At 43.2% G+C, this 27925-nt stretch overlaps 1 long non-coding RNA gene across 1 annotated transcript; it reads right to left on the reverse strand.

Annotated features, from left to right (window-relative positions):
* Positions 1 to 1198: 1198 nt before the first annotated feature.
* On the reverse strand, positions 1199 to 27384 carry LOC135920968 (uncharacterized). Its single transcript, XR_010570376.1, has 5 exons — positions 27195 to 27384; positions 23762 to 23778; positions 20369 to 20466; positions 15707 to 15802; positions 1199 to 3195 (listed from the first exon to the last, which is right to left on the reverse strand). It is a non-coding gene; the product is annotated as an uncharacterized lncRNA (long non-coding RNA).
* Positions 27385 to 27925: the final 541 nt, after the last annotated feature.

Genomic DNA, 27925 nt, shown 5'->3' on the forward strand with positions numbered 1-27925 from the left:
TAAAAGCAGGCAATCATAAGCTGTTTCTCAGTATATTAGCTTATCATTTTATATATGTGCAACTTGATTTCCTGCACTGGAATATTTCCCGATAAGCTCAAGATAGCCGGAGTTTATGTGATCTACAAAGTTAGTGACTAAAAGTACATGGCTAACAACTACACGACTACACGACTAATATATGCCAATTTCTACGTTGCCGATATTTTCAAATATATGGACCTTGCCCTGCCAGAAATAATTTTAAATTACTTGAAATAAAAGCTGATGAACGCAGCTTTTATTCAACTCTCCTCTTTCTATAATATCGATGAAATGCAATTTATTTATTTATTTTATATTGAAGGATATTGTAACAAAGCACCGATTCGGATTGCAGAAAAATAAGTGTACCGAGAAGAACTTGCTAATATAAAGCCAAATAAATTGATAACTTTGGGCAGAGACTTCCCGCAACTGGAATATTTCTCGATATTCAGAAAGCCTTTCATGTCATCAAGCGCGAAATTTTCTTAGAAAAGCCAAACGAACACGGAATAAGATGTGTTTGATCACATATATTGAGTTCAGTGCACTGGCGTGCAGCAAGCAATATCAAAAAACGGGTAAAATAATATATGGTGTCCCGCAGAGGTGTATAAGTGGCCCCTTTTTGCTCCTGTTGTATGTAAATGATATCGTATGTATACCACTAACATCGAACATCATTACATATGCTGATGATGCAAACTTGGTTTTCTGTGGCAAGGATTCAAATAATCTAGAAAAACGAAATAACAAACAAAAAACAAATTTGAGCTAAACACTAAAAATACATGACAGGTTGTTTTTCGACTTAAGAGAAAAATGTATACTAAGCGAAATTAAAGTTACATTTCGAGGGGTTTTCATTGAAAGCGCTGCATGTCATAAGTTGCTCGGCATTAATTTCCGTGAAACCCAAAACTGGCCATTTCACGTCAACAAACTTCGTACAGATATTTCACGTTCTCCTGGTACAATGTAAAAAAGTGTTTATTGCCGCTTTGAGCAGCAAAGAAGCTCTATTATGTGCTAGTGTTGCCAGGAATCTACTAGGTCTTTATTTGGGGCACAACCGCTCAAAAGAGTAAAGTTCTCATACATTGCAAAATACAATTGTAGGCACAAATGAAGGCGTTCCACGGCGAACGCATTTCGCCCACATATTTCACAAGCACCACAATGTAACGTTTTAAAATATTTTTACAATATAATGGGGACAAATATTTATGACCAAATCACCTGAAGCAAGAATGCATTCCGTGAAGCTTACTTTTGGAAATAACATTCCTATAGTTTAACATGCGCTAACTGTAGACTAAGAGAATCCGGTCAAATCACGGCAGGCAAAAACTTGCACACATGGTTCCTCAGCTAATGGATACAGATCCTGTTATTACCAGCATGATAGAATAATGCCGCTCAGTAGCGCTTTTTGGAAGGTGATCTACGCTTATCTACTTACGCCTCCGAGGTTATGTTTGGTTATTTTGTAAAGCTGATGGTTAAGTTTAGTTATTTGGGTATTTTTCTCTCCAGATTGATGTTACATCCATAGCTACGATGTGCGAAAGCACGCCCAAGTGTTGCAATGTTATACACTTATTTAACCTTATAGTCTGCTTTCTGATTTGTACGTTCGAAATGTTTGCGACCCTATTGTTGGGAGCAAGCGTTGGTAATGTTATTTTTACGAGCTGTGTGTAATATTCTGCCTATTTGTGTGCTTCTTTCTTTGTTACTTTTCTCACTTTATTCATAAATGTAAAAGTATGTGTGCTGCTTTTCTAACCGTTTTGTTGAAAATGTGGCAGCCTATGGTGATAATATAATTTCAATGATATTGTAATAAATAAAGTTTTACGATAATTTAACTATACAACTTGCTAAGCAAAATGCCCATTGACACGTGCCTCGTATTGTTTGTTTTTTCTTTTTTTTTCTTGATTGCCCTTACTTTTGTGACCTTTGTATTTCCTCTTGCTTACGATTCTAAGAGCTTCGTACTGTCTCTTTTACCAATTAGATGGCAATACGTTTTAGCGCATTTTTGTATTTCTTCTTTTCCTATTGAACAACGGACATTCAATTAATTTCGCATGTCGAAAAAAAGAAATACATAAGGCAGTGATCGCAATGAAATGACCGACGTATTCTATCACACAATGGAGTCTTTACACAAGGACTCTCTTATGAAACTAATGTACAGTATACATGAGGCTTAAATAGTACAGGGTAGCTACATTATAGAAGGAAGATGTATATACGAACACAAATAAATGTGTAGTCTTCACCAATAATCATAGTAGGCGATCAGGCATAAGGTCGTTTCCCTACGACACGCACCGAAGCGAATGTCAACACTTGCTAGGAGAAACTATCGCAGTCCTTCTCGTTGGCGTACTTCTCCATGAAGTCCACCAGCTTGTGGAGCAGCTTCAACCTACTGTACTGACCCATGTATTTGGTCTCATTGCACGGGTCTGATGACGCGTCGGCATGAATGTCGTACACGGCGATGGTGAAGTTTAAATTCTTTACTCTTTCCGTGTAGGCACACATCTGCGACAGGATGTAGAGTGCGCAGAACTCGAAGCACATCACAGAGAAAGTGGAAATGAATTCCGCGTTAGGCAGGCATCCTGGGTCTTTCTGGAAAAAGTAATCGCCTTTCTTCATAAGCAGCCATGTTTTTGATAGCACAGTGCGTAATGTGCCCCACTCTTATTTCCATTTAGCGATTTAGAAGCAGGCTCACACGAATAGCTCTTCACGGCCGGCGTGTTCGCCTGATGCGCATGCGTGTATAATTGCTCTGATATTCAGTGATGCGTCGTTTACGCTGTTTTATAGTATCCGTTCTTTATAGTTCTCTGAAGAAATGGCTACGTTCTCGCGATAATGTGGTAAGCGCTGGTAAGTGCGCTAATGTGGTAAGAACAAGGCGCAGCCTTGTTCAGTTGTTGCCGGTTCTTGCATCTTTAGCAATTTGGAGAAAGTCACTGAGATATGCTGTGAGGTCCCATTCTGCACCTGTGCTGCAGGGCGGGAATCGGCACACAGAGTCTAGGTATATCTGGTCGCAAACGCCGTCACTTGGGAGCGTCGACTTCCCTGAGAATTTTTGAATGTTGTACGTGCAGATCATCGGCGGCCCTCGTACGACTGGTGCAACTGCACGAAATACAAAAACAAATAAACTGTAGGCGGATAGAAAGAGAGCGCAATTTGAAAACTGTCCATTAAAGACCCGCAGGCAAGCTGGCAGCGAGAACAAAAACAAGACGAGACTAGAGCGCAAGTCAACAGTCGGTTGAAATGTTGAAAGGCGTGATGGCCTTTATTGTTTCTAAATGCGTGACGAGCATCATGCACGTGACCCACATCTATTTCTTTTAAATTGCTAAATTGCATGTTGCTTCCAAATAAAAATTTCAGTTGTTAAAGCGGCAAGTGAATTATTGTCTTTCAGTTGTCAGTTTGCGAGCTGCTAACGTAATTAAAAAAAATCTAAGTGAACCCTAATTACTTGCTAACTTGAAATTGATCATTGTCACTGGCGCATTACGGAATTAATATATTTCGGTATTGTAAAAGAGATTCTGACGTGGTAAAAATAAAAAAAACTAAAACGCAATAAATGCACCCATGCACTGCGGTGTCACTGCAAAAAAAAAAAAAAATTGCAGCTGGTATAAAAAAATTATGTTCACTCACTAGCATGAGAATGACGATTAGTACTTGGGAAAATCTTGCCAAACTTCCGCATGTCTTGAATATCACAAATTTTTAATTATTTTTATATATATTCTTCTTTAAGTATATTTCTAACTGGATAAATTGTACGATTGTGCAACTTAAGCGTAAGATAAAAAACAGAAGCGCAAGCGAGAAAAGTATACAAATGAAACCTCGCGCCTTTTTTTGATGCCTAAAAAGAAGCAGATTTCAGAGGAGAAGGAATACTTTTCAGAAAGGATTACGCTATACATGAAAGCTTCCGCACAGCGTTTTTGGCATCACCTTTTACCCTCGTATGAAAAAATTAGGTTCATTCAAATAGATGGTCATTTTATTACCGACCAATCAGAAATCGTCAACAGATGCAATGCTTATTTTCATTCTGTGTTCAGCCTTCCTACTTCTTTGCCTCCGAATTTCAGTACAGAAGGTTGCCACTAACACATGATTTGCCGGATGTTGTTTCGTCTGAACAAGATAAATTTTCTTTCCTACCTAATTTAGACACAAAAAAAGTCGCCAGGACCTGGTTCTATTCCTAATAAGCTTCTGAAGCGATACGCTCGATGGGTCTCTATAAATTTATTTTATTTTAGAGCAATATTGCTTGCCAACTGATTGGTTGCAGGCTAGAATTGTACCACTACACAAATATGGAAGCAAGGACATTCCTAATGACTATAGACCTATTTATATCACTTACGCCTGTTACAAAATACTTGAGCATGTCCAGGCAAAATGCTTATCTAAACACCTCGGGGACACCAAGTAGCTAATTACCAATCAACACGGTTTCAGACGGAAGTTAAATACTGTTACCCAACTTCTAGAAACACTGCACGATTTTTCTAAAGCAATGAATGACTGAGATCAAGTGGATGCAATTTGCTTAGACATCTCGAATGCATTTGACTGTGTTCCACATGAAGAGCTTGTTAATAAGTTCAAAAACAAGAAAGGGGCTGGCAGATGGAATGGCACACTGTGGTATAAACTTTTTTAAAACAGGGTTGAAGTGCCTCAGACAGGCTGGCCAACGTTTCGATAGGTGGACCTATCTTCGTCAAAGGCGGCCTCGTCATCCTCGGCGTGTTAGTTTTAAAGGGTTAGTGTAGTGACGTCACGTGCGGGTGTTGTGGCTGGCGGCTGGTTTTAAAGAGAGAGATTACAAGAGGGAACAGGCGTTCTCGTCCGACGTCTGTGAGCCTCATTCTCAAGACGAAGGGACAAGAGTGTGAGAGTGGGCACGCGGGGAGGAAAGAAAGGAAATAGAAGCGGACAAAAGGGTGGAAAAAGGAGAAAAAAAAAAGCAGGGGGAGCCAGGGTCGTGCCAAGACACAACAAAGGGGGGGGGGGGTGAAAGAAAAAGAAAGAGAAAAATGAAATCTTTAAGAAATACGGGGGCTTGGGAGCGTGTTGGGGATGCGAAGGGTTAGGAGGTATTCTGGGGAGTCGTTGGCGGCATGTTTTTGAGGCATTAGAACGGCCGGTCAAGCAATAGGTCGAGTAATTTTGAAGTAGTTAAGGTGGCGACGCGGAGTCTGCGGTGCAATGTGCGGGGTGCCTGAAAGGCAGCGGCATGGTCTTTCAAGGGGCACTGCCCTACGCGCTTAACGTAGGTGTCGTTACGGCGGCATCCAGAAGGCGATACTCCGGGTTGAGGCGCCGAAAAAGGCATATTGACTTCGGAATGTGTTGTCGAGGGGGTTTCAAAAAAAAACAGACTAAAAAAAAAAGGGGGGGGCAGGGGGAAGGGGGGGGCGAAATCGGTATAGGAAACAGGAGGGTGGCGCGTGCAGAAGCGGGCGCGGGCAAATGTACATGGAAGAAGTGGAACGTTCACTTGGTGTAGACGTAAAATCCTGAAAGAGTACATTTAAATTGAGTAGTAAGCATTCCTCCGAAATGAAAGAGTAGGTGAGGTTAAGAATTAAAGTTGGCTGGTGGCCTAATGTGTTTTGTGTATTGGTTGATGATATGAGAGTTTCAGATTTAAGTTACAGCTTTTAAAGATTCTAAGTTGCCGCGTGCCAAATTAATTCCTGTCGGGTGTAGGCAATTAAACTTGTGTATGAGGTATGATTCCGTGTACTTCCTTTCACGAGGGGAACGGAAATTTGTTTGTAGTATATAGAGCCGTGCTTTGTCAAACATATGTCCATGTTCATTAAAGTGGCTGGCTACTGCTTTGGGTAAATTGTGTTTTGTGTCCGCGCGGTGACCATTGAGTCTTGTATTGATTTGTTGTCCGGTCTCACCTATGTATTGTTTGCTACAAGCGGCGCATTCTAGACAGTAGACTACATTGCTTGATGTGCAGGTGAAAGCCGAAGTTACCTTGTGTGTGTAATTCGACGCTGTACTTTTTACTGTAGTAGTGGATTGAATGTGTTTGCATGTAGAGCACCTGGGGCGACCACAGGGATTGGTTCCCAACTTCTTCTTTTTCTGTAGTTTGGCGTGCACAAGAACATCTTTAAAATTAGTGTTGCGTCTGTAGGCTACTCTGGGAGGGTCGGGGAAAATCTTCTTAAGTTTCTGGTTGCTGGTGAGAATCGGGTAGTATTTACTTAGGATGTTATTCACGTTTGGGAGTGCGTTTGAGAATTTAGTAGTAAGAAGAGGCGTTGTTGTTCTTGTGATCTTCGGGCGGGGCTTGAGGACCTCGGCTCGATCAAGTTTGGTTGCAGCGATGTAAGCTGTTTGAAGGTCACTGTTTGGGTGGTTCCTGTTTGATAGCGTTTCTTTAAGGTGATCGAGTCTATCTATGTAGTCTTGGTTTTCAACGCAAATGCGACGTAGTCGTGTGGCTTGGCCTTTAAAGATGCCTTGTTTGCAATGTCTGGGATGGTGGCTGGTATATTCTAGGTACTGTTGTTTGTCGAAAGGTTTCCTATACAGCGTTGTCTTTAGTTCACCATTGTCAATGTATATTGTTGTGTCCAGAAAGTTCATGCGCTCAGTTGAGGATTCTGATGTGAATTTTATTGTTGGGTGAACAGAATTTAGAAAGGATATATATTTATCTAGACTGTCTTGGCCATGTCCCCAGATTATGAGTATGTCGTCTATGTATCGTAGGTATGTGTGGGGCTTGGTAGTGTAGCGCGATAGGAAATCTGTTTCTAGAATCCCCATAAATATGTTCGCGTAGGTTGGTGCAAAAGGCGTACCCATGCTTGTACCATGTATCTGTAGGTAGTAACTCTCTTCAAATTCGAAGTAGTTATGTGTGAGAACTAATTCAAGGAGAGACAGGTAAACTTCAGTAGAGTGTTGTGCACTGTGTTTAGACAGCGTTTCTTTTATCGAAGATAAACCATCAGGGATTGGAATGTTGGTGTACAGCGCCGTGACGTCTAGTGTTGCGAGAATTGTGTTGTGGGGTAGTGTGCCTTTAGTATTAATGTCTTCTATAATTCTCAGCAGGTGGGGCGTATCTTGTACAAATGACGGAAGTGTTTTCGGCAAGTTACCAAGGTAGTGGTTAAGGAATGTGGAGATGCTCTCTGTCGGGGTGTTGTTGTTTGATACTATCGGACGGCCTGGGATACTAGCAGTGTATAGTTCAGCGGATGGAATTTTATGAATTTTCGGAAGGAGGTAAAAACGTCCGGCAGTTTTGTTGCTTGGTTTAAGAAATTTGTATTCTGATGGTGTTATCAATTCATCAGCCAAAAGTGATTTCAGCCTGTTGGTAATTGTCACTGTATAGGACAATGTCGGATCGTTATCTAGTTTGCGGTAATGTTCCGGGTTGTTTAGTTGTCTGTAAGCCTCGTGCTTGTATTTTTCTATTGGCCAAATAACTATACTTCCACCCTTATCTGCTTCCTTAATAACAATGTCATTCCGGCAGCTCAGATTTGAAATGATATGACTCTCCGACGCAGTTATGTTTTTAGGTCGCTTAGATGTCTTGGATTGGCTTATAATTTCTTTAGTGATAGTTTTAAGGTATATGTCAAGTTCTATGGCTTGTTCTGGTTCGGGAGTCCAAGTGGATTGGGCTCTAAGTGGTGTCGTCCCGGTGTCTGGTGTGTCTGCAAAAAAGTGTCGGATACGCATTCGTCGGGAGAATTCTGAGAGGTCCTTGTGAAGCTCGAATTCATTTATTGTGTTGTTCGTGGGGCAAAAGTTTAAGCCCTTGCTGAGTACGGCTATTTCTTTTTGACTTAATGTTTTAGAAATGTCTATAACATTGGAGCGGTTTAGTTCTGTGGAAATTTCCTTACTGTCTGGTCCTTCTAAGCTCGAGGTCCCTCTTGTCTGGGTGTGGTGGCTGTTTGGTTGGAAGGTTGTTTTTTGATTAAAATTTGCTTTTTTCCTTTGTTTTTGAACCAATTTCCTAGATTGTTTTTCGCCGTAATGTTCTAAATCTCTCTTCTCATCTGGTGTCAGGGTTATGTTCCTAAGTCTGTGGTTAAAAGTTTCGATTTGCTCTTCGCAGTGTTCTTGGAGGATATTCAAAAGTGAAAGTGAGGCATTATGTAATGTTGTTTGCCAGTTCGCGCGATGGTGTGGTGGGAGTGTTCCTAGAGCTGGTACAGCCTTGAGTGTTAGGCCTTTAGGAATTATATTTTTCTCGGTGCAGCTTTTGTAGGTTTTCAGATGGGAGGTGTAGCTCACATGTTTTTTGGTAAGTTTTCTAGCCTGTAGGAATTCGGTGCTTCTTGGCATTGAGGAATTATTGATTTGCGGTGTCTGTCATTTACTTGTCTTCTTGCGGGTAGATTTGCGTGGGGTGTTTTTCCGTTCGGCCGGTTTATTATCGTATGCCTGGCTTAATTCGATCTCGGTCTCTGTTTGAGTTTGTGTGTGTGCAGGCAGGCGTGTGGGGGTCTGTGTGTAGACTTCGGTGGTGGGTTTTCTGTTGTCTGTTGCCATTGTGTCTGTTTGCATGGTGGTTGATGTCATTTTTGGTGGTGTGTGTGCCTTCTGGTTCTTTTCACATTCCACTGTCTGTGTTCCAACTGTTCTTGTGTTGACTGTTTCACTTCTGCAGTGGCTTGCTTCACATTCCACTGTCTGTATTCCCTGTGTCCTCAAAGTGACTGTCACAGTTGTGTTGTTCGCGGTGGCACGTTCCGCAGAGTTGGTGGAGGTGGTATTTGAGGTGGAATTTAAAAGAGTTTTTCTGTACTTGTCCTTAATAAAGGACTTGATGTATTGGGCGCCCGCTTCTGCACGCGCCACCCTCCTGTTTCCTATACCGATTTCGCCCCCCCCTTCCCCCTGCCCCCCCTTTTTTTTTAGTCTGTTTTTTTTTTGAAACCCCCTCGACAACACATTCCGAAGTCAATATGCCTTTTTCGGCGCCTCAACCCGGAGTATCGCCTTCTGGATGCCGCCGTAACGACACCTACGTTAAGCGCGTAGGGCAGTGCCCCTTGAAAGACCATTAAGGACAAGTACAGAAAAACTCTTTTAAATTCCACCTCAAATACCACCTCCACCAACTCTGCGGAACGTGCCACCGCGAACAACACAACTGTGACAGTCACTTTGAGGACACAGGGAATACAGACAGTGGAATGTGAAGCAAGCCACTGCAGAAGTGAAACAGTCAACACAAGAACAGTTGGAACACAGACAGTGGAATGTGAAAAGAACCAGAAGGCACACACACCACCAAAAATGACATCAACCACCATGCAAACAGACACAATGGCAACAGACAACAGAAAACCCACCACCGAAGTCTACACACAGACCCCCACACGCCTGCCTGCACACACACAAACTCAAACAGAGACCGAGATCGAATTAAGCCAGGCATACGATAATAAACCGGCCGAACGGAAAAACACCCCACGCAAATCTACCCGCAAGAAGACAAGTAAATGACAGACACCGCAAATCAATAATTCCTCAATGCCAAGAAGCACCGAATTCCTACAGGCTAGAAAACTTACCAAAAAACATGTGAGCTACACCTCCCATCTGAAAACCTACAAAAGCTGCACCGAGAAAAATATAATTCCTAAAGGCCTAACACTCAAGGCTGTACCAGCTCTAGGAACACTCCCACCACACCATCGCGCGAACTGGCAAACAACATTACATAATGCCTCACTTTCACTTTTGAATATCCTCCAAGAACACTGCGAAGAGCAAATCGAAACTTTTAACCACAGACTTAGGAACATAACCCTGACACCAGATGAGAAGAGAGATTTAGAACATTACGGCGAAAAACAATCTAGGAAATTGGTTCAAAAACAAAGGAAAAAAGCAAATTTTAATCAAAAAACAACCTTCCAACCAAACAGCCACCACACCCAGACAAGAGGGACCTCGAGCTTAGAAGGACCAGACAGTAAGGAAATTTCCACAGAACTAAACCGCTCCAATGTTATAGACATTTCTAAAACATTAAGTCAAAAAGAAATAGCCGTACTCAGCAAGGGCTTAAACTTTTGCCCCACGAACAACACAATAAATGAATTCGAGCTTCACAAGGACCTCTCAGAATTCTCCCGACGAATGCGTATCCGACACTTTTTTGCAGACACACCAGACACCGGGACGACACCACTTAGAGCCCAATCCACTTGGACTCCCGAACCAGAACAAGCCATAGAACTTGACATATACCTTAAAACTATCACTAAAGAAATTATAAGCCAATCCAAGACATCTAAGCGACCTAAAAACATAACTGCGTCGGAGAGTCATATCATTTCAAATCTGAGCTGCCGGAATGACATTGTTATTAAGGAAGCAGATAAGGGTGGAAGTATAGTTATTTGGCCAATAGAAAAATACAAGCACGAGGCTTACAGACAACTAAACAACCCGGAACATTACCGCAAACTAGATAACGATCCGACATTGTCCTATACAGTGACAATTACCAACAGGCTGAAATCACTTTTGGCTGATGAATTGATAACACCATCAGAATACAAATTTCTTAAACCAAGCAACAAAACTGCCGGACGTTTTTACCTCCTTCCGAAAATTCATAAAATTCCATCCGCTGAACTATACACTGCTAGTATCCCAGGCCGTCCGATAGTATCAAACAACAACACCCCGACAGAGAGCATCTCCACATTCCTTAACCACTACCTTGGTAACTTGCCGAAAACACTTCCGTCATTTGTACAAGATACGCCCCACCTGCTGAGAATTATAGAAGACATTAATACTAAAGGCACACTACCCCACAACACAATTCTCGCAACACTAGACGTCACGGCGCTGTACACCAACATTCCAATCCCTGATGGTTTATCTTCGATAAAAGAAACGCTGTCTAAACACAGTGCACAACACTCTACTGAAGTTTACCTGTCTCTCCTTGAATTAGTTCTCACACATAACTACTTCGAATTTGAAGAGAGTTACTACCTACAGATACATGGTACAAGCATGGGTACGCCTTTTGCACCAACCTACGCGAACATATTTATGGGGATTCTAGAAACAGATTTCCTATCGCGCTACACTACCAAGCCCCACACATACCTACGATACATAGACGACATACTCATAATCTGGGGACATGGCCAAGACAGTCTAGATAAATATATATCCTTTCTAAATTCTGTTCACCCAACAATAAAATTCACATCAGAATCCTCAACTGAGCGCATGAACTTTCTGGACACAACAATATACATTGACAATGGTGAACTAAAGACAACGCTGTATAGGAAACCTTTCGACAAACAACAGTACCTAGAATATACCAGCCACCATCCCAGACATTGCAAACAAGGCATCTTTAAAGGCCAAGCCACACGACTACGTCGCATTTGCGTTGAAAACCAAGACTACATAGATAGACTCGATCACCTTAAAGAAACGCTATCAAACAGGAACCACCCAAACAGTGACCTTCAAACAGCTTACATCGCTGCAACCAAACTTGATCGAGCCGAGGTCCTCAAGCCCCGCCCGAAGATCACAAGAACAACAACGCCTCTTCTTACTACTAAATTCTCAAACGCACTCCCAAACGTGAATAACATCCTAAGTAAATACTACCCGATTCTCACCAGCAACCAGAAACTTAAGAAGATTTTCCCCGACCCTCCCAGAGTAGCCTACAGACGCAACACTAATTTTAAAGATGTTCTTGTGCACGCCAAACTACAGAAAAAGAAGAAGTTGGGAACCAATCCCTGTGGTCGCCCCAGGTGCTCTACATGCAAACACATTCAATCCACTACTACAGTAAAAAGTACAGCGTCGAATTACACACACAAGGTAACTTCGGCTTTCACCTGCACATCAAGCAATGTAGTCTACTGTCTAGAATGCGCCGCTTGTAGCAAACAATACATAGGTGAGACCGGACAACAAATCAATACAAGACTCAATGGTCACCGCGCGGACACAAAACACAATTTACCCAAAGCAGTAGCCAGCCACTTTAATGAACATGGACATATGTTTGACAAAGCACGGCTCTATATACTACAAACAAATTTCCGTTCCCCTCGTGAAAGGAAGTACACGGAATCATACCTCATACACAAGTTTAATTGCCTACACCCGACAGGAATTAATTTGGCACGCGGCAACTTAGAATCTTTAAAAGCTGTAACTTAAATCTGAAACTCTCATATCATCAACCAATACACAAAACACATTAGGTCACCAGCCAACTTTAATTCTTAACCTCACCTACTCTTTCATTTCGGAGGAATGCTTACTACTCAATTTAAATGTACTCTTTCAGGATTTTACGTCTACACCAAGTGAACGTTCCACTTCTTCCATGTACATTTGCCCGCGCCCGCTTCTGCACGCGCCACCCTCCTGTTTCCTATACCGATTTCGCCCCCCCCTTCCCCCTGCCCCCCCTTTTTTTTAGTCTGTTTTTTTTTTGAAACCCCCTCGACAACACATTCCGAAGTCAATATGCCTTTTTCGGCGCCTCAACCCGGAGTATCGCCTTCTGGATGCCGCCGTAACGACACCTACGTTAAGCGCGTAGGGCAGTGCCCCTTGAAAGACCATGCCGCTGCCTTTCAGGCACCCCGCACATTGCACCGCAGACTCCGCGTCGCCACCTTAACTACTTCAAAATTACTCGACCTATTGCTTGACCGGCCGTTCTAATGCCTCAAAAACATGCCGCCAACGACTCCCCAGAATACCTCCTAACCCTTCGCATCCCCAACACGCTCCCAAGCCCCCGTATTTCTTAAAGATTTCATTTTTCTCTTTCTTTTTCTTTCACCCCCCCCCCTTTGTTGTGTCTTGGCACGACCCTGGCTCCCCCTGCTTTTTTTTTTCTCCTTTTTCCACCCTTTTGTCCGCTTCTATTTCCTTTCTTTCCTCCCCGCGTGCCCACTCTCACACTCTTGTCCCTTCGTCTTGAGAATGAGGCTCACAGACGTCGGACGAGAACGCCTGTTCCCTCTTGTAATCTCTCTCTTTAAAACCAGCCGCCAGCGACAACACCCGCACGTGACGTCACTACACTAACCCTTTAAAACTAACACGCCGAGGATGACGAGGCCGCCTTTGACGAAGATAGGTCCACCTATCGAAACGTTGGCCAGCCTGTCTGAGGCACTTCAACCCTGTTTTAAAAAAGTTTATACCACAGTGTTAATAAGTTGTTTGACTTCGGTGTAAACAAAAATACTGTGTTATGGATAAAAGCATACCTCACCAACAGAACTCAGTTCCTGGAGGTAAATGACTCAAAATCGGACCTCCTGGAGGTACCCTATGGTGTGCTGCAGAGGTTAGGGTGCTAGGTCCCATGCTATTTATATGCTAAATCAATGACATCGCAATTTTCATCTTGCCCGATGTTACAGTCCTCCTATTCGCGGTTGATTGTTTAATTTACTCGGATATATCGAAACAAGAAGACCAGTTTCGACTAAATACTGCATTGAACAATATTATTCAGTGGTGCACAGCAAGCAAAACGAAAATTAATCGTGCAAAACCATCATATATTGCAATTACAAAGAAAACCAAAAACGTATTGTTTATTACAAAATGAACACGCAGTTTTTAACACGAGTCCACCATTTCAAATACTTAGGCGTTAATATATCATCAAATCTAAACTGTCATACATATATTGCTAACATATGCTCTAAAGCCGAAACTAAGTTGTTATTCATCAGAATAAAATTGAACCTTGCTTCCACAAAAGCAAAACTATCTGCCTATCTCGCACTGCATGGCACGTCCAACACTGCAATATGGGAGCGTCGTATGGAATCCGCATCATGCAAACACAGTTGGTAAGATTGGAAAAGTTTAGAAAAGGGCGGCTAGGTTCATTTTATCTAGATGCAAATTTACAGGTTCAGTGGCTGACATGCTCCGTGCACTAAACTTACCTTCACTTTCGAGCCGAAGAAAGGTGGCCAGGCTAAAATTTATTTATCTGTTGCGCAAAAATCACGTCAACCTGAACACAAGCCCCTACCAGAAGCAGCGTTCCTAGCAAGCTGTGCGAACTTCTTACAAAAATCAGATTACACCCATGGCGGTCCGAATTAACTCGTTAAGAAGTCTTTCTTTCCTAGAACAATAGCAGAATGGAATGCCCTGCCTCAGGACCTCTTACAAGCAGATAACCTGCTCAAATTCGACCACTGTGTCTACCGTTACTTATCCGAATCTAAATTATTGTCATTCTCTGGTCTTTCTTTTCATGTCTTTTACGGAAGTTTCGATTTTACTGCCCTGAAACCCACCGTACAGTTGTGACTATTGGTCAATAAATATGTTGTATTTGCAGCGTGTATCCACATGGCTGCTGGGCGATTCTGTTATCGTGGTTGTTGGTGTCCATTTGATTTAACTAGGTTTGTATGAATGTTGTACTTGTAGCTGCGTGCGCTTTTTAAGTTGTATTGTTCGCATTCACCCTGTAACGGGCCTACGCATGAGAGGATTCATGATTAATAAATAAAGGAATAAGAATGCTCTAATTTGGACATATCCGGTTGAGGTAACCTTTGCATGTCACGTCTCCTGGGGACTTGACAATAAAACACCACTTATTTATTAACAATATGCAGTTAAGCAAACCCGCCGCAGTCACTTAGCGGCTACAGTGTCACTCTGCCAAGCAAGAGGTAGCGCAGTCAACTCTCGGCCTCAGCGGCCGCATTTTCCTAGTGGCGGTATCCAAAAACGCCCGTATCCCGTACATTGGGGGCACGTTAAAGAACCTCAGGTGGTCAAAATTAATCATTAGTCCGCCATTATGGCAGGCTTAATAATCAGATCGTGGTTTTACACCTAAAACTTCAGGATTTTATTACGGTTAAGAACGCCGAAGTAGACAACATCAAAATTCGTGACGTCAAAGCAAACGTGTTTGCGTCGTTCCGGTGTTTCCTTGCTGCGTCTCAATAATCTGTTTTACCAAGCCCTCTCGTGCATCAAGCGTGACAATTGAAACTTGATTTGACAATAAACCTAACCGAATGTTACCCCGTATAGTCCAAGAGAATGCAGCTGTTAGGGTACGCTAGGCCCATGTCTGAGGGGAAGCGCTTTTGTTTTGTTTGTTTTAAAGTGTTAAGATGAGGAACAAGAGATAATGGCAAACACTTCGCGGCGAACTTGTGGCTGCGATAAGAGCTGTACGTAGCCCGTCGCGTGAATCCACCATTCACGCTTCTATTATCAACAAGGCACTACAACTTTTTTCAATGGCTAACTAGGAATAATACGCGGCTTTTTGTGTGCATACATAGTGCGTTGTCATCAACTGTTTATATAACATTAGGGCTTGGGGCATTCTACGACTTTAGGTTTTGTAGTTTGCCGTGCTCCCTTGTATTAGTTGTGAAGTACAAGGAAATGTCACTGTTGTGGTTCTTTAAGTTCGCAATGAATATGTTGACTGCGCGAACATACTGACAAGCTGTAGTGCTTAAGTGAGCTGGCCACTAAAATGTGCTATATCTAAGAAAAATTAATAATTACTGAATAATCTACAGTTTACCTGTCGTCGTCAAGCTGGGGGTGATCGGCAACGTGGTCGGCAACGGGGTCGACTTCTTAGTAGTCGTCAGTGGTTTCGGCGGCTCCTTTTCGGCTGCTGTCGGCGTGCGAGAAAGAAAGCTTTCTGAGACAAAAACTAGAGCACAAAAATGCACCAAGCACAAGAATTCCTTCAGCCGGCCTATATTTACATGTACTGTTTGCCTAAGAAAGAAGGAGTAGCACGTATCAGCCATGATGCCGAGCTCTCCTACAAACATATAACAAAGGAATTCGGAGTATGAAAGCCTACAGCCCACTATAAAGACTGGGAGTGGCAAGTGGTGTGGTTGTTTGACGCGGTTTTGAAACGCCGTACTACGCGAATACGTTACCACAGAAGCTGTCATTTAAAGATGACCGGGGAAAATTATTTCGACAATGCCCATTTTTAAACCTCAAGTGCGCCGTACACTTTTTCTTTCCAAAATCCTGTTCTAAACGGCGTTCGACGTTATAGGTAAAATGGGCTATGGAAACCTTTATTGTGTCGAGCCCATTTCGCGCAGTCAGAAAAGATTTACAAAGAAATTACGGAGTTGATTAGGGCATTCCGGTTGTTTAAAACACTAATAACTTCGCATTCGGGTTATCGTAACTGTGAAGTGCGAAATGCCTAAAATGTGTTTGGTAATTGTTATCTCACTATCAGAGCAATAAAGTATACGAAAAATTATACATATGAGGCCGCCTATGAGCCAGCATAATCGCTTCTCCAATAGCCGAGCGCCTTCCACGAATGGAGATTAGAAGCAGTAATATCGGCCATAATCGCGCCCATACTGGATAGGACGGGGCTTCGTTTGTTTAAATGGGGTACGCGAACTATGTCTTTGTTTTTTTCTTTGAGTTCAGTTCAGGTAAGACGAAGGGCGCATGGTAACACATGTTGCTGGACGTTAGTTCGAACATTATTACATATCTTTAGAACATTAGAGGTAACAAGGCGCTGTCTGTTAGGGTAGCTCGAAATGTCTCTAAATTCGTGGGCGGGAACATTTCAGGTAAATTATTTAGTTTTGGAACTGGAAGCGCGCCAGTGTAGTGTCACATTTATTTATCATAAGTCACCATACCGTGATCACTTACGATGGGAAATACTTGTAGTTGTATTGATGTCTATGAAACTACGTCAATAAATGTGCATCTTTTATGGTCAGTGTGCAAAGGATGCGTGAGCACCTTTATCAGCCGGAAGTGAAATGTTTGTTGCCAGCCGTTCAGCAAGGGAAAAAAAAGGAACAAGAACACCACGTGACGAAGTCGAACGCTGCCAAAGTAGGCCCGGCCCTTTAGGATGTCCCTATGTAGTGTGTCGGACAGCCTTGAGCCTTGCAAGCGGACAAAAAAAGGAGGCCGTACGTAATTGAGGCTACCGCATCAGCCACTTTGTAACAAGGAAGATAAAAACAATGTTACGTGCCTCTCGCGAACGACGAACCAAAAAAATCAAACGTGCCCAGGCTATATTGTAGCGGACTGCAGGAGAAAGAAATGGGCTTAAGCAGTACACGCAATGCCTATGGAAGAAAACGGGCTGTTTATTAGTTGCAGAAGGCATTCCCAATAAGAGAAGGAGAAGGGAGAGAGACGATAGCAGCCCCCGAGCAAAGAAGATTTAGCTCGTAGGCTCCTTTATATCATCAATATCAGCCTATTTTATGTTGACGGCAAGACGAAAGCCTCTCCCTGCGATGTCAAGTTAACCCTGTCCTGCGCCAACCGATTCCGAACTAGCGCACCATGAATTTGCCAATTTCATCGCTCCAACGTCCTGGACTGCGCTTCCTTTCTCTTGGCACCCATTTTGTTACCCTAATGGTCCACCAGTTGTCTAACTTAAGCATTACATGCCCTGCCCAGCTCCATTTTTTCTCCTAATGACAATTGGAACATCTGCTATAACCATTTGCGATATGATCGAAACCGCTCTCTTTCGGTCTAGGGTAAAGGATATATCATTTTTCAAAGCGACTATTGCACCAAATTTGGTGAGGTTTGTTGTACTTAAAAGAAAAAAAAAATGTTAGAGTAATGTTGCTCTTGGACGCGGATTCTAGAGTGAAGCTGTCATTTGTTATAAATGTTCTCGGAAACTGCGAATTTTCAGGAATGGAACTATCACTATCACGCCTGTGTAAGTCACCAAAGAAAAACGATACCTCAATTATGTAAACTGCATATGAAAGCACATTCAAATAAGAAACAATTGATGTATTTTACATCACCCTTAAATATTTTGAGAAGTATGCTGAAAGTCATCATCATCATCAGCTTGGCTACGCCCACTGCAGGGCAAAGGCATCGCCCATACTTCTCTAACTACCCCGGTCATGTGCTAATTGTGGCCATGTTGTCCCTGCAAACGTCTTAATCTCATCCGCCCACCTAACTTCCTGCCGCCCCCTGCTACGTGTCCCTTCTCTTGGAATCCAGTCCGTAACCCTTAATGACCATCGGTTATCTTCCCTCCTCATTACATGCGCTGTCCATGCCCATTTAATTTTCTTGATTTGAAGTAAGATGTCATTAACTCGCGTTTGTTTCCTCACCCAATCTGCTCTTTTCTTATCCCTTAACGTCACAGCTATCATTCTTCTTTCCATAGCTCTTTGCATCATCCCCAATTTAAGAAGAACCATTTTCGTAACCCTCCAAGTTTCTGCCCCGTACGTGAGCACAGGTAAGACACAGCTGTTATACACTCTTCTTTTGAGGGATACTGGCAATCTGCTGTTCGTGATCTGAGAATGCCTGCCAAACGCACCCCAGCCCATTCTTATTCTGCCGATTATTTCAGTCCCATGCTCAGGATCCGCGGCCACTGCCTGTCCTAATCGATGTATTCCCTTATCACTTCCAGTGCCTCGCTATGTATCGTAAATTGCTGTTATCTGCCGCGACTGTTAAGCATTACTTTAATTTTCTGCAGATTAATTTTTAGACACACCCTTATGCTTTGCCTCTCCAGGTCAGTGAGCATGCATTGCAATCGGTCCCCTGGGTTACTAAGCAAGGCAATATCATCAGCGAATCGCAAGTTACTAAGGCATTATCCATTAACTCTTATCCTCAATTCTTTACAATCCAGGTCTCTGAATACATCCTGTAAACACGCTGTGAATGGCATTGCAGAAATTGTATCTCCCTGCCTGACACCTTTCTTTATTGGGATTTTGTTGCTTTCTTTACGGAGGACTACGGTGGCTGTGGAGCCACTATAAATATCTTTCAGTATTTTTACACATCGCTCGTCTGCACCCTGATTCCGTAATGCCATCATGACTGCTCAGGTTTCGAATGAATCAAACGCTTTCTCGTAATCAATGAAAGCTATATATAAGGGTTGGTTATATGCCGCACATTTCTATATCACCTGATTGACAGTGTGAATATGGTCTATTGTTGAGTAGCCTTTACGGAATCCTGCGTGGTACCTTGGTTGACAGAAGTCTAAGGTGTTCCTGGTTCTATTTGCGATTACCTTAGTAAATACTTTGTAGGCAACGGGCGGTAAGGTGATCGGTCTATAATTTTTCAAGTCCTTGGCGTCCCCTTCCTTATGGATTAAGATTATTTTGGCATTCTTCCACGATTCCGGTATGGTTGAGGTCGTGAGGCATTGCTTATACAGGGTGGCGAGTTTTTCTAGAACAATCTGCTCGCCACCCTTAAACAAATCTGCTTTCATTCATTGCTTCAACACTAAGGTCCTCTTCCTGAGTTCGAGTCGAATACCTGTTCTAGCTTGATCCGGAGTTCCCCTGTTTTCCCTGTTACCGCTAACTCATTGATCGGCTTTTTATATACGAGTTTCTTCTGTTCCCTCCTCAAGTCTAATGAGTTCTTACCATCATATGGTCACTGCAGCGCACCTTGCCCAGCACGTCCACATCTTATGTGATGGCAGGGTTAGCGCAGAGTATAAAGTCTATTTCATTTCTATTCTCGACATTCGGGCTGCTCCACGTCCACTTTCGGCTATCCCGCTTTCGGAAGAAGGTATACATTATCCGCATATTGCGTTCTGCAAACTCTGCTAATAACTTTCCTCTGCTATTCCTAGAACTTATGCCATATTCCACCACTGACTTGTCTCCAGCCTGCTTCTTGCCTACCCTAGCATTAAAGTCACCCATAAGTATAGTGTATTCAGCTTTGACTTTACCCAGCGCCGATTCCACGTCTTCTGAAAGTGGTTGGATGCTGAAAGTGGTTAAGGTCAATTGTTAAGAAGAATAATTTCGCTAGCAACAGGCGCTGATCTTGCAATTATGAAATGGCACTGAAATTGAAAATCTTCGAAAGGCAACAAGGTGAAGTTGTTTATTCCTCCAGACATCGCTATTTGTCGCGAAATTTATCCCGCTGAAAATGCCGAATCGTGCTATCGGACTCATGACCATTGTATAAAAAATTCATTTTTAAAATGTACGCACTCGGTAAATATCAGATATCCGGCACGAAACTACAAACACGTCGCTTTCGGGCGTTTCGAGAAGCCCGATTACGCAGTGTGCTTGCAAAAGAAATTAGAATTTATGGTGAACACATGGATCCTTATAGCGTAACAACGCATTGTTGCGTAACCCCAGTAGTCACTGACAAGCAGATGCGGACTCACGCGTTTCTTTCAAGAGATACCAAGTGAGAGCGATGGCGACCACGCCCGCTGTTAGGATTGCGGCGATGCCGACCAGGATTTTAAAGGCTGACGTCTCCCTGTAAGGAATTATGAGCGTGGGAAAAGCAATATGAGTATTTGTGAAAATTAGACGAAAAACACACACGTGGGTATGAACCCAATCACTTCTACGGTAACAATGAAATGATGACTAAGCGTTACCCTTCACGCTTTTAAGCATTATGAATACTTTTTCTGAGAACATGATCTACAATTCGAAAATGGCGCTTATCTAAGTGTTCAAGTCACAGTGCCCACTGTGAGGAGCGGCGATATCACGAGCGGCCGATAGGTGGCCGAAAGAAAGAGAAAAACATAATTCTGGATTTTACAATTTACGCTTAGTGAACATACAATGTTTTTAAATACAGTGTTCAAATATGATTTACAATTGTACATAAACATTTCTGAAATGCAACCGTATCGTTTACGGTTTCATCACGCTGCGTCAAATGTGTCCCGTGTTAGCCGCCAGAAACTCTTATCGTTATTCATGCAACGCCTAGACACTTCTGAGTTGAAGTGGTACTCACGAACCGTGGTAATCTCATGAAGTGAAACGTAGAAAAAAATGTTACTCTGACAATTCATTGCAAACATATTAGTGAGGACCCGTAAAAAACCTAAAAAGTATTTCTTTTCCTTACTTAATCTGCAAAATCTATCGAGAGTAAGACTAATCCATGAAAAGAAAAAAAAAATCCGGTGGAAGCTTTTTCAGCAATGCATTGAGAACATTAGGAAGAAAACTGTTAGTCGGCTTCTCCCCAAGCCACGTATCGTTTTATTTGGAATTTGTACAGGTGACTCTCCTCCTATGCGATATATATGGTCATATTTCATTTGCTTTAGACCCCGTCCGTAACGTCAATGCAGCCAGAGATCTTGCATGAGTCTGTCGCTTCTGAGCGAGATTCACAAGAAAGCGTTTCGCGTACCTAACCTCTTGCTCGTGTTGCGCTTCTGCTCTAAAGAAAGAAATAACATTTGCTACCTGCCCCTCAGTGCTGGCCGAAGACGTTCAGCCAGAAACTTCGTCCTCAATACCGAAACTAAGGAATATAATTTTTTTCTGGTCTGTTGCCTGTAGGCAACACTTGTCCGAAAGACAATGATTTCGCACAAGTTTAACATTTGATGCTTTCAAACGTACGATCGCACATCTTGGTTTCTAGGTGTTTCGACCGGTGACATTGACGGTTTCAGTGGTGGATTAACCGGTAAGGGCGGACCAAGTCCAATGTGCGTCATTGCTGTCGTGAAGCCGCCCTTGTGGAAGAAAGGAAGTGCTCTACTGCGGCAGTTAGAGAGCCCAGGTGGGACGAGATAGTTGATTGTGCACTGTTATATCGGCAATCTACGGAGTCTGAAGGCCACGTTGAGTGCTGTCTGGGCTTTTGGTAAACGCTTGTAGCTCCCAAACGCAGTCCAAAGTCACTGTTTGAGACGTTATGTCAAAGAGCAGTGCATTCGAGATGGGCCCCACAAAAATGGCCTGTTACCCGGCAGCAAAACCCAGTCTCACTCGACAACAATTCTTCATGTAATTGAGGCTAATCATTATAATAAAAAACTGCAGCGTGTAATTAGGTGCTCCTAAAATAATTTCCAAGGGAGACTATAAAAGAACGAAAGTGTCCAGTAATATGGCTACGGCTCTCCTGTTCCCCCTTTTAGTGTTGATGTACGTGAATATTCCGCTACGATTTACATCTTTGTTCCGAAAATAATAAATGCACCCATTTTTCGTTGCCCCACGCTTTCTAAACCCAATGACATTGTGGTACTTGGTAAAATATTTCCAGTTTGGTACTGTAGATATTACGTGGGCGTTATGTACTATCAAAGCTGGGGATTAAGCGTGTCCACGACGTGCCTATGAGAGAAATCATCCCGAACCCAGCATCCCGGTCCATGCAGGTCCTCCGCGAGAGGCATAGGCGTTGACACCGACCGACCGACCGACCGACCGACCGACCGACCGACCGACCGACCGACCGACCGACCGACTGTGGCTGGCTGGCTGGCTGACTGGCTGACTGGCTGACTGACTGGCTGACTGGCTGACTGACTGACTGACTGACTGACTGACTGACTGACTGACTGACTGACTGACTGACTGACTGACTGACTGACTGACTGACTGACTGACGGACTGACGGACGGACTGATGGACTGACGGACGGATGGACGGACAGACGTACGGACGGACGGACGGGACAGACCGACATCCCTAGAAAAGTGCGTGAAATACCCATACAAAGCTAACGCATGAAGCATAAGTGTATCCCTGCTCGTCTTCGTGCCTGAGCTGTGTAAATGTACAACAGAACTTTATCTCACGTGGCTGGAAGTAGCTCTTCGGGTGCCGCTGGGGCAGCGTCGGCAAGCGTTGCGGTAGAGTTTGCCTGTCCAGTAGGAGCGGCAGGGGAATCGTTTTGATCGCCACCCCGCGTGATTAGTTAATGGTCAGTTTAGGTTAGGCATGGTGCACGAAACCAACGCCTGCGTGGGTTTTATGCAGCATACCTTTCGGCAGGGCATACTACAAAATAAGCTTCTTTGGATTGCTTATGGCTTCACTGCGTCACGTATGACGGCCACGGAAAAATACACGAGCAAGAGGTGGCTAGCAGGATTTCATGTCCCATAAAGGACGCATGCGTTTATTTGGGACTAACCAACCGCTTGTCATCATCTGTAATATTCTGGTACTCTGCAGGACACGCTTAGAAAAAAAATCTGTCAATTCACCTGATATTCAAGAACTCCGATTTCGAAAAAGTTAAAACATAATTTGCGTCAAAAAGGCACACGTGCAGCGTCAATAGTCTCTTCACTGCTCTAAAGAAAAGAGTAATTTTTTTGTAACCTGGACAAGAAGTCACGCATTGGGACCTCCAGTGTCTATGTAAACAACATTGTTGCACATCATTCTACGGTCTTGGTAGATGCGATCCCAAATTCTTGTGAAATTCAATATTTTCTTACAAAGCTGCAGCCGTAAACTTTTGGCTATGTCCCTGCTGCGTAACCAAATCAACTTGCTTATGCTGCTGCTACATCTATTTTGCGATTTTAACATATTTATTCATAAAAAGATTTCATCTAGATTTCATACATTTATCATTCACAATTCCGGCTATCAAAGTGGCCTCATGTACGCTCATTGCCGCGCATTAGGAATACTTTCCACAATTTATTCGTTGAGGTAGCAACTCCCCTCAATTTATTGTTATTTCAGCGAAATTTTCTTGCATTGTTTTCGACCTCTCGTTAAGTATTTGCTTAAGGAATAGACAGAAAAACTGTCGTCGTAAAACTTGCACTTACGGAGGCCGGTTCACCGCCTGTTGAGGAGAGAAATATTATGACAAATTAGGGGCTTATCAATACTTCTTTTCTGAAAAGTAATTGAAGATATGAAGGGAATATGGAAAACGGTATAGTAAAGCTAGCTATGCAAAGTGTTTCATTGCGGAGAAAAGTGTAAGCATGGAAGTGTTCCCCCATAGAAGAGCGCTAGCCGTCCAGGCAAGGTATGATACGGTTATGACACTAGGCACAGCGTGAGAAATACGGAGGCAATAGCAGACGCAAAGAGTGCAGTCTGCGTCTATTCCTGCCCGGATTGTATTCCGCGTGGTGTACCTGCAATGATCGTCCATCCAGCTTAACTTTCTGCACTTCTGTAAGTAATGTAGTAAACTTGTGTCAACACGACGTGATTTTCGACGTCGGCATGATCAGCTAAATTTGTTCAAAATATCGATTGTTCCAATGCTCCGAAAAGACCGTTTTAAAGTACACTTGAAATATTGGGATGTAGTAAAAGATCCAGACCGTCAGCGTGTAGGTTAGCACAGAATAATTCTACACTATACAGCATGTCCTGCTCGCTTCATGAAAGAGTCATTCCGTAGCTCATAGTGCTTTCCAAACCTAATTAAATACCTTGAGGGATTCCGCACAAACGAACAAAAAATCATTAAGAACATGCGCTTTACCATGAAGAGGGCCTTCCCTACATCACAGCCTAAGAAGAATCATTCCGTTATTCTATGGAGTGTTGGCCCTTAGTAGACGGCAAGCATCCGGTCAACCAGGTCGCATAGTTAAAAAGTGTTTATTAGTGCATAGAACAAGCCATTACACTAGAAAAACTGCCGTCGGTATTTCTTAGTGAAGTTCCAGTCAGCTTGGAGAAGGGCTCGTTTCACTGCAGTCGTATCCGAAAAAAATATTAAATATCCCAAAATTTCACTGGCATATGCGGAATATATTCTACTACGGTGAGAGTACCATTTGCGTAATCCGCGAGCAACAATTTTATTACGCTTCAGTCAAGCGGTAATTATTTTGACAGACACACTAACGTTTCCACCATTAGTTGGGATCTTTATAGACTTTTCGGCTTGTTGTTTTGTATCTAACCTATTTCACTCAGTGATCAGGCACTCTACTTTCTTGGGCCACTAGGTATGTTCCGACTGCTCTCTTGGCGAGCAGATGAGTACGTGCCCGGATCGGTAAATTGCTGTCTGTCTTAGCGGACAACTTCGGTAACTGAGTACGTTCTACTGGGTATTTTTGCTTGAACAGGCCACTTTGGCACAGCATGCGTTAAACTGGATTGTGACCATTCTGCGTTAATTGCACAGTATATATGGATGCGTCAAGGTTACACAAGACATATGCAACATTCAATATATTAATGCGATAGTGCCTCGTCTGCTACCGGTTACTATCGAGCGCAACGATATTGTCACGTAGTACTGATGGTGAAGAAGACCGCAAAACTGTGATTAACGAAACTAGCGTTTTGTTGGGCGAACTTGTGCCCTCAAAGGCAGGCTACACTCAAAGAACAACGATAGCGGCGAACACACTCGGCGATTGTCGAAAATCTGATCAGCGGGTCAAGAGCGTCGGCTTTTGTACTTAAGTCTTCGAATGTTCCAGAGTAATCACTGAGACCCTCGTGTCTTCCACAGTGTTCTACAATATTCGCGTCGCGCATACATGCAATCAGATTACACAAGGTTCGGTGACAGACATCGGAGAGAACCATCGATAACATCCCAGAAACTTCCGACACATGCAGGCGCGTCCTGCGCTGTGCGATAAGATTTGTTAGGCGGTGAAACGTGGTCACCCGATAAAGGTAAACAAGTACACATGTGAGTGTCGCAGCCAGTATGCTAGGGATATTCGGAGCTGCAACGCAAGGCATTTCAACTAGGGAGTAGTAATTATGAGATATACCGTGTGGTTGTATCATTCGGCACTGTGTTTCGCAGTGATATTGCCACATCGTGTGTCTGCTGATATGGCCACTAAGTTTCGCGATTCGCGGACGAGATGGGTATATGATATGATGATGCAATAGTCATCATAATAATCAACAAAACATATTGATCGATTACACAGCATAATAAGAGATTGCTAATTGCACTAAGGTCTCGAAAGGTCTGCAAAGGATCGTGCAAACCATTTTTTAATATGATAATTATGCCGCTGTATGTTGTGGAATAGCTCTGCCGTGACTTCAAAGCGCAAACTAATTTCATCCTCCCTCAAACTGCATGAAGTAGGCAAAGAGCCACACTGGTTCACTCGACGTTTGAAAAAGCACTCTGTGAATTATTTGACAGCACACCTCAAAGCAGGTGTGTGTAATTTCCGATTATGAGGCTGCTGCACAGTCAATTTAGCCGCTCGTTCGCATGAGGACATTACGAGCCCAGCACAGTGAGTTTCGCGTAAGCGGTCTTTCGTGGTGAAAAAAGAAATAACTTCAATAATTCTTACAGGGACTGTTTCAAGTCGCCTGACATAAGTACACCTGAGGCACAAAACTCGCTATGTGAACTTGATGTTTTAGGGGTGTCATTTCCAGGGAAGTATCTGCCGAAGCGATCATTCTGGTATGTAGGAATAGCAGTGAAGATAAGAAAAGAGAATATAATTTTTCGGTCATCACAGATTAGGTTATGAAACGCCTGTCATGCTTAAATTTGATTGAACAATCCCGAGGTTGGTCTGTGGCTATGACTCACAGTTGCTAATAAAGAGGTCGCAGATATGATGCCTGGGCGTAGCTGCTTGGTTCTGACGGACGCACAATCGCTTGATATGCAGCACAGCGCACACGTTAAAGAAGCCCGGATGGTTGGAATTACTCCGCTTCTCTCCTCTACGATGCGACTTAGAAGTTTCATTTACACAAACTAGACACCAGCGGATGGATTCAGTGATCGAGGTTACCCAGCGCGACCCCGCCGCCTTTACATGCGCCTAGCAAAGCCATCCATAGCATAAATAACCTCTCCGGTAGCTTGGCTTGACCTGATGGCGCTTAAGTGTAACCAACCATCAGATTTTGGCCCGAAAATCCGACTCAGCCTCTATCCCTGCCGGATTCTCGTAAACGTAGCTAAAACTCGTGCATTGCTTTTGAAAGTTCAATAGCGTCGAGCAATCATCGCTAACGAAACGTGGGTCGGTCCCTTCGAACTTTCGGATGACTTTTTTCACGTCGTATTCAAAATACTTCCGTTCAAAACAACACGACGCGAAGAATTTTTTTTCCTATACACGGCCTAAATTTTCATTAGACAATAGAAAGTTATGAGCCACAGCAGACGTTAGGGGCACATTTATTGGAAGAAAGTCACAATTATTATCGTGAAATATTTTTTCGTATTAGCGCTGTCGTTGATAGGGAGGCCTAGGCAACGATGACAAAGCCGAAGCGAATGCCTACCCATGGTTTTTGAATCCCAGGTGGCGGACGAAAGGTGAGGACGTCCAGCGACTGGTCACGACAGTGAGGACAGGGTCAGTATGCCGGATAGACACGCCGAAACCAGCAACGCCTCGTAGCTTCGGAGAACGCCTGGGGTAAGAAGTCGCTCTGTCGGAGCACAGCAAGAGAACGGGCGCTCGGTGCAACGTCGTCGTCTTCTTCTGGCGATTATCAGCCGGCGCCCACGTGATCACGCGGTGAAGAAGAAAACCGTATCATTTATTGCCGTGTTTATCGTAATGACGTTGATGAGCCTTAGAAAGATGGAACGTAACCATAGGAAAGGATCAGCCGAAAATTGGGTGGTTTGAACACAACTTTGTTTATTGGAACGAAATCATAAATTCAATAGTTGAAAATTCTGGGAAGAAATTGTTATTTTTAGAGAATTCGAACGCGATAGTTGTGCGATGGCATTTAAATATATAAAGTAAGATTGCCGGAATCATTTAGATTTGAACTAATTAACAAATATAGTAGCACTTATAAGAAAAAACTGGCACCAACGTGGCAACTATTTTGTAGCTCGGATGTTATCACACACAGCCTCAAACACGATATTGTGGCTAAAAAATACTGCGAAAGCTCCAATATGGAGCGCAAACAAAGGACTCGAATGTTCTCCCCATGTACGAAGCACATCTTTATGTAGCCTTTTTTTGCACTATTACCTGGCGGCATAATTAAAG

The sequence above is a fragment of the Dermacentor albipictus genome, chromosome 8 (assembly GCF_038994185.2).
Source record: "Dermacentor albipictus isolate Rhodes 1998 colony chromosome 8, USDA_Dalb.pri_finalv2, whole genome shotgun sequence".
Lineage (NCBI taxonomy): Eukaryota > Metazoa > Arthropoda > Arachnida > Ixodida > Ixodidae > Dermacentor > Dermacentor albipictus.